General features: G+C 40.5%; 1 non-coding gene across 1 annotated transcript; it reads left to right on the top strand.

Annotated features, from left to right (window-relative positions):
* Nucleotides 1-7,413: 7,413 nt before the first annotated feature.
* On the top strand, nt 7,414-7,519 carry LOC148565332 (small nucleolar RNA R71). Its single transcript, XR_015885541.1, has one exon. It is a non-coding gene; the product is annotated as a small nucleolar RNA R71 (small nucleolar RNA).
* The last annotated feature ends 5,156 nt before the right edge of the window (nt 7,520-12,675 follow it).

The raw sequence follows: 12,675 nt of genomic DNA, 5'->3' as shown, positions 1-12,675 counted from the left end.
CGCAAGGAGGCATCATGCATGAGGTCGATGATAGACACGGAGGCTTCCTCTCTTTCCCTTTTGCCAGTAGTGGCCTTGCCTTTTCCCTGTCTCTGGGAATCTGACATCCTGAAAAACAGAAAACCAGGATATAATAAAAATAGGAAAGCAAATAGGCAAATAATCAAAGAAAACACAAAGTGGCAAAGGAGCAATAGGATAATGAATATGAGTTAAGTAAAATGTGCATTTAGGAATGTATAGGAGTAAAAAGTCTGAAAAGAAGAAATCACAATCCAAAATGTAATTGAATGCAAGTTAAATAGAAAAATTAACATCATGCCTTGGTTAGAATGTTAAAAGAAAGTGAAAGAAAAGCACAAAAAAAAAAAAAAAGAAGTTTTGAAAATGTTAGGTTGGTTAGAGTTAAAATTAGTGGGTTAGTGAAAAATGGGTTAAAGTAAGAGGCATAATGAAAATAGTCCAAGTAACAAGTAATCACAGGTAGAAGCTATAGGTAACTCAAAATCACACAAGTAAAACAGTTTGATGATGATTCAAATAGAGATAAAGAAAGCAAAAATAGGAATCAAACATCAAAATTGCGATTTATGAACCAGGAGATCAAAGAAAATAATAATGCGTGCCTAAGCATTCATGAATTAGTTTGGTGAAATTATAGGAAAGCACAGTTGAAAGTGCCAAAACCAAGACATGAACAGAAATATTATACAGAAATTTGGGCAGCATTCCGGCTAAAATATGACTTTCCCGGAAAATAAACAGCAAACAAGCAGTTCATATGAATCCAAATTAAAGCTTGCAATTACATATACCGAATATAAACATGAAAGTTCAATGTAAAGAGCAGCAAATGCAGGAAAGTCCAGCATATGAACATGAACACAGCAACAGCAGAATTGCACATTTGATAAAACAGAAACAAGAACAGTGCAAATAAACAGACCTAAATCCACTAACCACATCCTAGGCTACCTAACAACCTAAAATCCACTACATCATGCATATCTAACTATCCTAACATGAACATAAACGGAAAAATAAGAATAAACTACAAACGGATAAAAGGGATTGCGTGTTGCCGGTGCTGGGGGTGGTGATGATGGTGGCGGCCGGTGCTGGGCACGGGGGCTGGCGGTGGTGGCAGGGCGGCGCGGCTGTTCGGGGCAGGGGGAAGAGAGGGTGATGGGGGTAGGGGAAGGGAGGGGGATAGAGGTGGTGTTGCTGGTGGAAGGGGGTTGCGGTTGGGACGGTTGGCGGCGGTGGGTGGTGGCGCGTAGGGGAGCAGTGGCAAAGGAGGAGGGGGAAAGAAGAAGGAGGAAGAAAGAAGGCAGAAGGAGGGAGGGGGTGGGTGGCGGCGGCGTCTGGGTGGTCGGCGGCATCTGGGTGGTGGCGCGGTGGTGGCTAGGTGGTGGTGGTTGAGGGTTGGGGGAGAAGAGAGGGAGAAGAAGAGTTGGGGGGGTGTCGCGACTGATGGGGTTTCGCGTGACTGGGGGTTATATTTTTGAATCCACGCGGCCGCGTGGAGCACGCGGTCGCGTGGCTGGAGCGAAAAAGGTGGTTGACGCGATCGCATGGATGACGCGATCGCGCGGAGGGCAAAAAAGAGTAAATGACGCAATCGCATGGGGTAGGCGATCGCGTCACTGAAATTCGTGCTAAACGCACGAATCCAGCGTCGTTTCAGTGCAACTCTCTGTCTCCTTGGGGGTGTTCGTGCAATCCATGCAACGCGGTCGCGTCGGATTGATTGTGTGCAAGTGACGCGATCGCATGGGGCATGCGATCACGTGGGCCATTTTGTGCTAGCGCACAATGGCCGCACGATTCCAGCCCAACTCTCTGGAGGTTGGATCCTTACGCCGATTTCCAAGTCACGCAGCCGCGTGGGGAGTGTAGTTCGCCATTTGATGTGATCGCATGGATGATGCGGTCGCGTCGCGCACCCCCTTTTTTTTATGCAGAATGCGGAATGCAATATGCAGAATGCGGTGTTTAATGTGAATGCTATGCATGATTCAAGGTTCAATAAAATAAAATAAAATTCAAAAACAAATAAAACTAAATAAAATTAAAATTGCAAAAGAAATGATCATACCACGGTGGATTGTCTCCCACCTAGCACTTTTAGTTAAAGTCCTTAAGTTGGACATTTGAAGAGCTTCCTGTTATGGTGGCTTGTGTTTAAATTCTTCCTGAAATCTCCACCAATGTTTGGAATGCTAGTAGCCTCCAGGGTCCCAAACTAGGCATGTGAAGCTTCTGAGCAGCTTCAAGCAGATTTTCAGGCTCCGGGGGTGATGAATATCAAAATATTTTCCAGGATCCCAAACTTTGGTTCTAAATCCGCCTTCGTTTTGATCTATATTTTTCCATCCAGGCGGTTTAGAAAGTAGATTCTCACCATAGTGACCAAACATTTTCCGAGATCCATTCAATTGAGCATGATACCAATCCGTGCACTTCGATTTGAAGCGTGGAACCTTATTGAACCTTGTACACCAACTCTGAGTACGAGCCATTTCCCTCTTACTCTTAAAGCCGCAGAGGGCTCTAAGCTGGCCATCTGTTTCAAGTAAACCATATTCAAGTGAATAAGTAGAGTTAAAGGTTAAGGATTGTACCCACTTGAAGCTTGTATTAGGCGGTAATGGCCTTGGGGTAGGTGTTTCTGGTGGTTCTGTAAGTTCTACTCCCTTGTGCTCTTCTGTAAATTCCTCCACTTCTTCACAAGATTCTTCAAATGCATCTGTATCCTGGTCAAAGTCTTCTATGTCTTCCTCATCACTCGAGTCATAGATCGGAGGTTGAGTGAAATCTACCTCTGCATCATCTTCGTATTCATTTAGGGAAGATTCTTCGATCTCAGAGAATTCACTTGTGGATGCAAGTTCATTACTAAGAGAGCTTGACTTGTGACTATCATCATCAAGGGAAATTGTGTCCTGGGTTATTCCGTCTAGTTCTTCATAAATGACTTGCCTTGGGATTGTGCAATATCCTCCTTAGCATCAACTGTAACGTGCTTGACGGAGTTCTCCTCAACTCTGGGTTCCCATGGAGGTTCAGCGTCTCCTAGATCTTCAACCAACTCTTCTTCTTGTACAATGACAGCTTTTTCTACTTGTTCTAGTACGAATTCATGCTCTGTCTTGTCCACTGGAGTTTCTAGTGTCTCCTTCATGCTACGCTCTTCATTAGATTGCCCACATTGGGCTGTGGTCGGTCCTTGAATGTTCGCGCGTCTAGAAGCTAATTGAATTACTGTTTGCTCTAGTTGTCGAATGGTTGTTTGAAGTTTATTTACTGTTGCCTTGAGGCGAACCTCTGATTCTTTGGGTGATGGATTTGGACATGAAACATAGGGAAGTGGTGGTGCTTGGGAGTGATTGGATTGGAACTGGGGTAGGAAAGGATCATACGGTGGCGAATGGTGAAGAGAAGCATGTGAGTGTGGTGGTTCGAGGTTATGTTGAGAGGTTGATCTATAGGCACGGGATGGGGCTTGTTGGCAGTTACAAGGTTGTCCACCATATCTATAAGCGGGGTATGTATTGTAGAATGGTCGTTGTCCGTGATATCTTAGAGGGCGTTGTTGCCTAAAGGGTTGATTAGATCCTCTTGGCTCCATCCATCCTTGATTGGTCTGACCTTGATGCATATTCCTGCTGTAACTTCTATTTCCTTCAACAAAGTTTGAACCAAACTCAAAGCGAGAGGGGTGAGAGTTCATAGTAGCAAATAAAAATAAAAAGGAAAAATAGAAATAAATAAACAAGTAAAAGAAAAATATGTACAATAACCAGTAATAAGGCACACGTTAGCAGTTCCCCGGCAACGGCGCCATTTTTTTTTTACGTTAGGATTTTTGCCAGTAAAGAATTTCATAAAAACAGTCGCGTTGTAGATATAGTCTCTAAACTGACAGAAATCCCTTCGTACAAACGTTTTGGTTGTCACAAGTAACAAACCCCTAAATAAATTGTTAACCGAGGTATTCAAACCTCGGGTCGTCTTCTCAAGGAACTGCAGGAAAGTATGTTCTTATTATTGGTTTTGGAGATTGCAGATTTGGGGTTTTAAGAATGAAGAACAAATATGACAAATAATTTAAATGGCAATTAAAAATAAATAAATACTGTAAAGCAAACTTTTGGCAAGGGATGAGAAATTGGAAGTCCAAATTAGTTACCCTTCTCAATAATAAAGAAGATTGAATCTTAATTCCACTTAGTTGACCTTTACTAAAGCAAAGGAAAGTCAAGGGACTAATTAGCTTGATCTTCGAATCCTATTTATTTCCTAAGAAAAGATTGGGATTATTGAAGTTCACTTCAATTAGCAAAGATAACAGTTATCAATTATATTGAGCTAAGATAACTCCTGAGTTACTGATTTCTTAACCAAGACCAAGAGGGGAAAAGTAAATCTATTGGAATAAAGATGTCTTCAGAGTAAAAGCAATAATAGCATAAATAAAAGAAAGCAATCATGAATTGAAATACCTCAAATAACATTAATAAGGGAAATTATAATCTAACATGAAGAGTTCATAAACTAAATTGGAAGAATAAATAAAAATAAACAACCTTGGATTGAGAGTCACTCCTAAAACTAAGAGAAGTCCTAAATCCTAAGAGAGAGAGAGGAGAGAACCTCTCTCAAAACTAGATCTAAATCATGGAAAAGTAACTAAATTGACGAGCTCTCCCTGAATGGATGCATTCCCTCACTTCATAACCTCTGGTCTATGCCTTCTGAACTTGGATTGGGCCAAAAAGGGCTTCAAAATTCGCTATGAGCATTTTCTGCAATTTCTGGTGCGTGGCCTCTATCACGCGTCCGCGTGGGTTACGCGGTCGCGTCATTCGGAGCTTTTCTTGTCACGCGGTCGCGTCAATCATGCGACAGCGTCATATTCGTTCTGCTTAAGGCGCGCGGTCGCGTCAGTCATGCGGCCACGTCGTTGCTTCTTTGCGCTTGGCATGCGTCCGCGTCGCCCATGCGATCGCGTGGATGCCAGTTTCTTTAGAAGCTCCATTTTGTGCTTTCCTTCCATTTTTCTATGTTTCCTTTCCATCCTTTAAGTCATTCATACCTTAGAAGATCTGAAAACTACTCAACACACTAATCACGGCATCGAATGGAATTAAAGGTGATTAAAATAATTAATTTAAAAGCATAGGAAACATGTTTTTCACATACATCACATAATAAGGAAGGGAAAGTAAAACCATGCAATTAACATGAATAAATGGGTGAAGGATTGAATAAATCACTCAAATTAAGCACAAAATATGTAATAAAATATGGGTTTATCAACAGGATTCAATCTTCTTTAGGCTTGAATGGAGGGCTTGGCATCATCTTCCAGCAAGATCTTATGCATACATATGGATGAGCTTATCCCTTTTAAGTCAGCAAGGGTCCATCCAATGACATCTTGATGCTTTTGCAGCACCTTGATTAACTCTTCTTCCTGTTCTTGACTAAGGGTCGAATTGATGATCACTGGGTAACTTCCATCACTTCCCAAGTATGCATACTTGAGAGTAGGAGGCAGTGCTTTCAGCTCCAGTTTGGGTGCTTCTTTCTCCTTTTTCCTCTCCTTTGATGTACTTGGAATAGGCACTTCAGCTGAATTGACATCAGCAACCTCAACATTTAACATGGAATCACCCTCTGTCAATCCATTAAGTACTTCTTTAAAGGTTTCTTGCACAACAGTTTCCACTGCATCTAGCCTCATACACTCTCCTAGTAATTCTGGTGGATAGCTCATGGCCTTGAATACATTGAATACCATTCTCTCATCATGTAGCCTAAGGGTAAGTTCACCCATTTGGACATCAATGATGGCTCTAGCAATAGCTAAAAATGGCCTCCCCAGAATTATTGAGGCCTTAGCTTCTTCCTCCATGTCTAATACCACAAAGTCAGCAGGGAAGATGAAATCTCCTACTTTCACTAACAAATCTTCCACTATTCTATGAGGGAATTTGAATGACCGATCTACCAATTGGAGGACTATTCTTGTTTTTTGGCTTCCTCAATCTTCATTCTTTTCATCATAGTTAAGGACATCAAATTTATACTAGCTCCCAAGTCACATAAGGCTTTTTCAACTGTTATTTCCCCTATGATGCAGGGAATTTGGAAGCTTCCTGGGTCCTTCAATTTTTGAGGCAGTTTATGTTGGATGATAGCACTACATTCTTCAGTTAATACCACAGTTTCATCATTCCTCTAGCTTCTCTTCTTGGTCATTAATTCCTTCAGAAACTTAGCATAAAGTGGCATTTGCTCTAATGCTTCGTCAAAGGGTATGTTGATCTGAAGTTTTTTGAAAATCTCCAAAAATGTGGAGAATTGGCTGTCCTTTGCATTCTTCATTAGGCGCTAATGGTAAGGAGCCTTTGGGACATATGGCCTTAGAACTTCTTTCTCTTCTGATGGGTTTGGAGCAGGTGTTTGTGCTTCTTTCTTGGCATTTGGACTGACCTCTGCCTTCTCTTCTTGAGTCTCCCTTGACGTCTCTTTCAATTCCTTCCGCTTTTGAGGGTAATAGCTTTGCATTCCTCTCTTGAAGTTGTCCTGGTGGCATTACCTAAATTGTGGCTAGGAGCTTGCTTGGACAAGTATCCAATTTTTGCTTCAAGTTTCTAAGTGGCAGCATCTTGATTTTGCAGATTGGATGTTACTTCCTCCTGGAATTTCTTCATGTCTTTAAACTCCTTGCAAAGGTTTGCAAGCATAGCTTCCATCTTGGCCATTCTGTCATCATCAGGTGGTGATGGTGGGTTGAAATTGGGGTGTTAAGAGTGGTTATTATGGCTTTGGTATGGTGGCTGTGAATAAGTGCTTTGTGTGGTCTGGTATGGTTTTTGGTTGGAGTTTTGGTGAGTGAAGTTGTTATACTGGTTAGAATTATGGAGTCTGTGGTCTTAGCCTTGGTTTTGTGGGTTCCCCCACCCAAAGTTTGGGTGGTTCCTCCAACCAGAGTTATAAGTTTTAGAGTATGTATCATTAGCTTGCCTAGATGAGTTTCCAGGGTAATTAGCTTCCTCCCAGTTAACTCCTTCTTCTGTGTCCAAATCTCCTTGAGATGATGGTTGAGTGTGGATGGCCGCAGCCTGATTCTTCTCTATTTGCTTGGTCAATTCATCCAGTTGCTTGGTGATCATCTTATTCTGGGCCAGGATTGCATCCATATGATTTAATTCCAAGACTCCCCTGTTGTTGCTTCTGTCTGAGGTATAAAAATACTCGTTGTTAGCCACTATCTCTATAACATAAATGGCTTCTTCAATGGTCTTCTTCTTGTTAAGGGAACCTCCAGATGAGTGGTCTACAGCTTTCCTTGATTCACAATTCAGCCCTTCATAAAAGATATGAAGTTACACCCACTCATTAAAAATATCAGGGGGCATTTCCTTGTCAAATCTTTGAATCTCTCCCAGGCTTCATAAAGAGTCTCACCATCCTGTTGTCTGAATGTCTACACTTCAGTTCTTAGCCTGTTTAGTTTTTGTGGAGGATAGAACCTTGTTAAGAATCTATTCACTACATCCTCCCAAGTTGTCAGGCTTTTCTTGGTGAATGATTCTAACCATTTTGATGCTTTGTCCCTCAAAGAAAATGGAAACAGTAGCAATCTATAGGTGTAAGGATGAACACCATTAGATTTAACTGTGTCACATATCCTTTGAAATTTAGTGAGATGCTCATTAGGGTCCTCTTAGGCACTTCCTCCAAAAGAACAGTTGTTTTGCACAAGAGTTATGAGCTGAGGCTTCAGTTCGAAATTATTAGCATGGATAGTTGGCTTTTGAATGCTACTACCACAGTTTCCTGGTTTTGGATTGATGTAGGATCCCAGAACTCTCCTCTCTTGTCCAGCAGGGTTGGCTCCACCTCTTCTGGCATGATTGTTCACCTCTCCTTCATGATGGTTTTCCATATCATCCTCCATGGCTATATCCCAGTCTTCCTCTTCTTCTTCTGCACCAAAAACCCTCTTTCCTCTTGCTTCCCTTCTTAATCTCAGGAAGGTTCTTTCAGGTTCACTATCAAAGGAGGTTGAAACCTCTCTTCTACCTGTCATACAAGTAGCACAACAAGCAGTAACCAGCAAGTGAAGAATTTCACAATTAATGAAAAAGTGTGGTTAGATTAATTGAGGCAATTAATCAAACAGTTAATGAGTTAGTGGTTAGTTTTGCTGGAAAGTAAAGAAGTAAGAGAAATTAAAGAGAAATAGCTAATAATTGCAGAGAATAAAAATGAACAGCTGAAATTAAAATTCAATAAATCAAAAGAAAATAAAAGTGCTCAACATAGTTATCCTCCAATTTAGCAATTGTCAATACAAAACCAATCCCCGGCAACGGCACCATAAACTTGATGCAAGAAAATTTGCCTCTCAAAAAATTTCCTACCGGCAAGTGCACCGGATTGTCGTCAAGTAAAAACTCACTGTAGAGTGAGGTTGAATCCCACAGGGATTGGTAGATGATGGGATATTTTTTGTGGAAGAAACGAATTTCTCCAAAACACCCAAAACTAACTGGCAAGTGCACCGGGTCGCATCAAGTAATAATAACTCACGGGAGTGAGGTCGATCCCACAGGGATTGAAGGATTGAGCAATTTTAGATTAGTGGTTGATTTAGTCAAGCGAATCAAGATTTGGTTGAGAGATTTGTGATTTGCAGAATTTAAATTGCAGAGAAAGTAAAGGGAGTGGGTAAATTGCATGAAAGTAAAGAGAACTGAAATTTAAAGTGCTGAATCTTAAAGAACAAGAAAGTAAATGGCAAAAACTTAGAACGAAGAAATGTAAATTACAGAATCTTAAATTGAAAGAAATGTAAATGGCTTGAATTGTAAAGGGAATTGGGAATTGGATTTGCAGAATTTAAACAAGGAAAAGTGAATTGAAACAAACAGAGAAATAGAAGAAGACTTGGATTGAACTGGATCTAAAAACAGAATTGTAAATGAGCATGAAAAGCGTTAAACAGAGAAAGTAAAATGAGAATTCAGATCTCAGGACTCAAGAGACTAGATAACCAAGTCTAGATCTCAATGCCTTCCTAGATCCAACAAGAGTAATTGCAAAGGAAATGCAAATTGCAGAGAAAGTAGATGAGAGAGCAAGTAACAGAAACTGAAATTCAATTAAGCAGTGAATTAAACAAGATCCCAAGGTGAGATTGAAACAGAAGTTCTTCAATTCTCCACCCAAGATCCGAAGCAAGAAAATTAAAGAGTGCTGGGCAAGAACAAGGAAGAAGAGAGATCAATTCTCATCCCCAATTCTCTTGAATTAAAGTAGCAATGCTAAGAAATGTAAAGTGAGCTCTCTACTAAGTGCACTGATTAAAACCGAAAAGAAAGCTCTATGAAAACTAAAAGGGAAGCCCCCCGAAAACTTAAATCCTATGCTATTTATACACTTTCTTCAAATGGTCTTCAAGCCTTCAATTGGGCCTTTGCTCTTGATGGAATTGGGTTGATAGAGGCCTTGGTTGATTGCTCTTGGAGTTTGGAGAAGAACCGAATTGAACCGGGTTTGGAATCATGAAAACTTGAGTAAAAGTTTGAGTAAAAGTTTGAGGCAAACTTTTACTCCAACTTTTCACATCAGCCACCCTCTTTTGCTGATACCAACGTTGGGGCAAAAGTTAGGGGTCAAACTTTTGCTCCAACGTTGGCCTCCCCTTGCACACTCATGGCGCCAACGTTAGCCAAAAAGTTAGAGGCTAACGTTGGCGCAAACTTTTGCTCTCCAGGGTGTGTTGTTCATGCGCCAACGTTTGCCAAAAAGTTAGGGGCTAACGTTGGCGCAAACTTTTGCTCTCCAGGGTGTTGATTTGTGATGCCAAAAGTTTGCCAAAAAGTTTGAGGCTAACTTTTGCTCCAGCTTTTTGCCCAAAAGTTTGCACAAAAGTTTGAGGCAAACTTTTGCTCCAGCTTTTTGCTCCCTGGTTTATTTTCACTTATTCCAAAAGTTTGAGCTTAAGTTTGAGGCAAACTTTTGCTCAAACTTTTTGTCCTCTCTTCCTCCTAGCCATTCCTTCTTGCTTCAACCTTTCTCCAAGCTTTCTTCACCTATCATTAATCAACCAAACACATCAAAGCTATGCTCAAAATCATGAGATATTCATTCTTTCATAATATGTGACAATTATAGCATAAAACCTCATGAAATAGCATGAATTCATACATGGTTGATTAAATCAAAGGAAACATGAAAATCTACCCAATTGGCTTGCTTATGGCTCAAGAAAGTACATAATTCAATTGAAAACAAAAGAAAAAGGCTAGTGAAACTAGGCTAAGATGACTTGTCATCACAACACCAAACTTAAAGCTTGCTTGTCCCCAAGCAAGAAATGATTTATTGAGAAGAAAGAATGAAATGGAAGAGGATGTTCATGCTAGTAGAGTGTTATTGGTAGTTCATGGGGTTTTATGTGGATATGTACACACTCACCTCTTATTGACTCTTAAGCCTAGAAAGCCTCCTTCAAGCTTCAAGTAACATACTGCTATGACCTCTCATTATTCCTTTATCCTTGGCTATTATCTTGTTCATAAGCTTTATTTGAGTGTCATGTGTAGCAAGTTCATTTCCTTTTCTTTATACTTGACACATTATTCACTATAGACACTTGGCTCACATTCCTTCTTAGAACATTGATGCCCAGCACCTCTTTGGGCTACTAAATGCCTTGTAGTTAGGTTGCTCTTGATAGTGGACTTTCAGCTGATGATCCCGGGTTAGTTAACCCAAGTCACCGAGTGTTGATGCACTCCAAAGAACTTAGTAGTCCAAGCAGATCCTAATACAAAGACACCACAGGCATATATTCTAAGGTTCAAGCTATTGGTGTCCAGCTTTGTTTCTTTTTGTTTTCTTTTGTTCTGCCACTCTTTGGCTATTTCTTTTTCTCCCCTTTTTTCTTTCTTTTTGTTTTTCTTTCTAACCAAGGATTTTTATTTGATTGAGATTCATAGACAGTAGGCCACTTTCTACTTAGAAGGAGACATCCTAGTTCTCTTATTCACTAAAAGTGAGCTATCATACAATCACACATACATACCACCACCTACTTTTATTGTACCTCTATCTAACAGAGAACTATCTCACTTCACATTCAAACATTTCTTTTATTGAATTGAAAATGCAGGGGACAAAGCATGCGTTTTGTTCAGTGAAAGTAAACACACAAGCACACACATAGACTAGCTTACTTATTCTAAGAGAAACAAACATGATGCAAAGATTATTAATTATGATAACTACTTAAAGATGCAAGGACCACTTAAAACAGACACAATGCATGCTTTTTTCTTTGTAGTGATGAACAAGGAGCAAGTCCACCTTTCATTTGTCATGCTTTTTCTTTCTTCTTTCATACACCTGGTTGCTGGTGTTTCCTGTGTCCATGTCTGTTGTCTGTTGATCCCGCCAGAAACCAGCTCTATTCATTGCTTCCTCTACTTTATCTTCAAGCTTCATTGCATTGCTTACTTCTATCTCACTTCTCCTTTTGTAGAATTCATCAAAAGTTGGAAAAGCTGGATCCATGTTGTGCAGATGCTCTCCAATATAGTTCAGCTTGATTTGACTATTTATGTTGTAGTCGGCTTGGACTTCATATCTTGCATCTTGGAGTGTTGTGAACTCTTTGAGAGCCCTTAAATTTTTGGCTTGCATTTGTTCCAACTTTCCAAATGATTCATGAGATTGAAAAGCATGCTCTTCTTGCATCACAAGGAATTTTGACTCGAATTCACTTTGTTTGTTCATCATTCTTAGCTCCCGTTCTTCTTGTTCTTGTTGGTTTTTCATGTATAGTGAATGGTATTCCTCTTGCCTTTCTTGAATTCTCATGTACTGTTGTGATAATCTTCCAATTGCTTCCTGCATTTGAGTCATGTCCAGATTGTTATGTAGAGGAATGTGCTGCTGTTCCTCCTCCTCTTGTGGCTCTTCTTCCTCTTGTAATTCTTCTCCCTCCATTGGTTCTTCTCTCTGCCTTCTTCCATGTGGTCTTCGGCCTTGATGTGCTTCAGGAGCCATCATCATTCTTTCAATGGTTATAGGCATGCCTTGGCTTAACCACATTGGATTCTCCTCTTCCATTGGCACTTTAGCTTTTGCACACAACCTCCAAATGGTACTTGGATAGTATAACCAAGACTCGGCCGAGTTCTTTTCAGCAAGCTTTTGAATGTCTTTTGCCAGGATTTCATGAACTTTTACCTCTCCTCCCACAATTATGCAATGCAACATAATAGCTCTATTCCTGTTAACTTCCGAGGTATTTACTGTGCCCAGAATTGATCTTTTCAGTAACTCATACCATCCCTTTGCTTCCGGGGTAAGGTTAACTCTCTTCAAATACTTGTATTTATTCTTGTCATCTCCTTCCCACTCTGAGTTCTCCATACAAATATCTCTAGCAATCCCATCATAATCCGGATCACCATTTACCCTTTGGTGGTATCCCGGTTCACTAAAGCGGACTGATTTTAGTCCCAAGACTTTCTTGATTGCATCCGAGCTAAAATCTACTTCCACTCCCCGCACATAGCTCTTGTATGTTGGGGCCTCACTCATGTCAAGCCTTGAGACATTGGCATAGAACTCTCTTATGATATTAGC

Source organism: Arachis ipaensis, chromosome B5 (genome assembly GCF_059453495.1).
Source record: "Arachis ipaensis isolate K30076 ecotype BB chromosome B5, ASM5945349v1, whole genome shotgun sequence".
In the NCBI taxonomy this organism is placed as follows: domain Eukaryota; kingdom Viridiplantae; phylum Streptophyta; class Magnoliopsida; order Fabales; family Fabaceae; genus Arachis; species Arachis ipaensis.
This window is presented reverse-complemented; position numbering and strand designations above follow the sequence as displayed.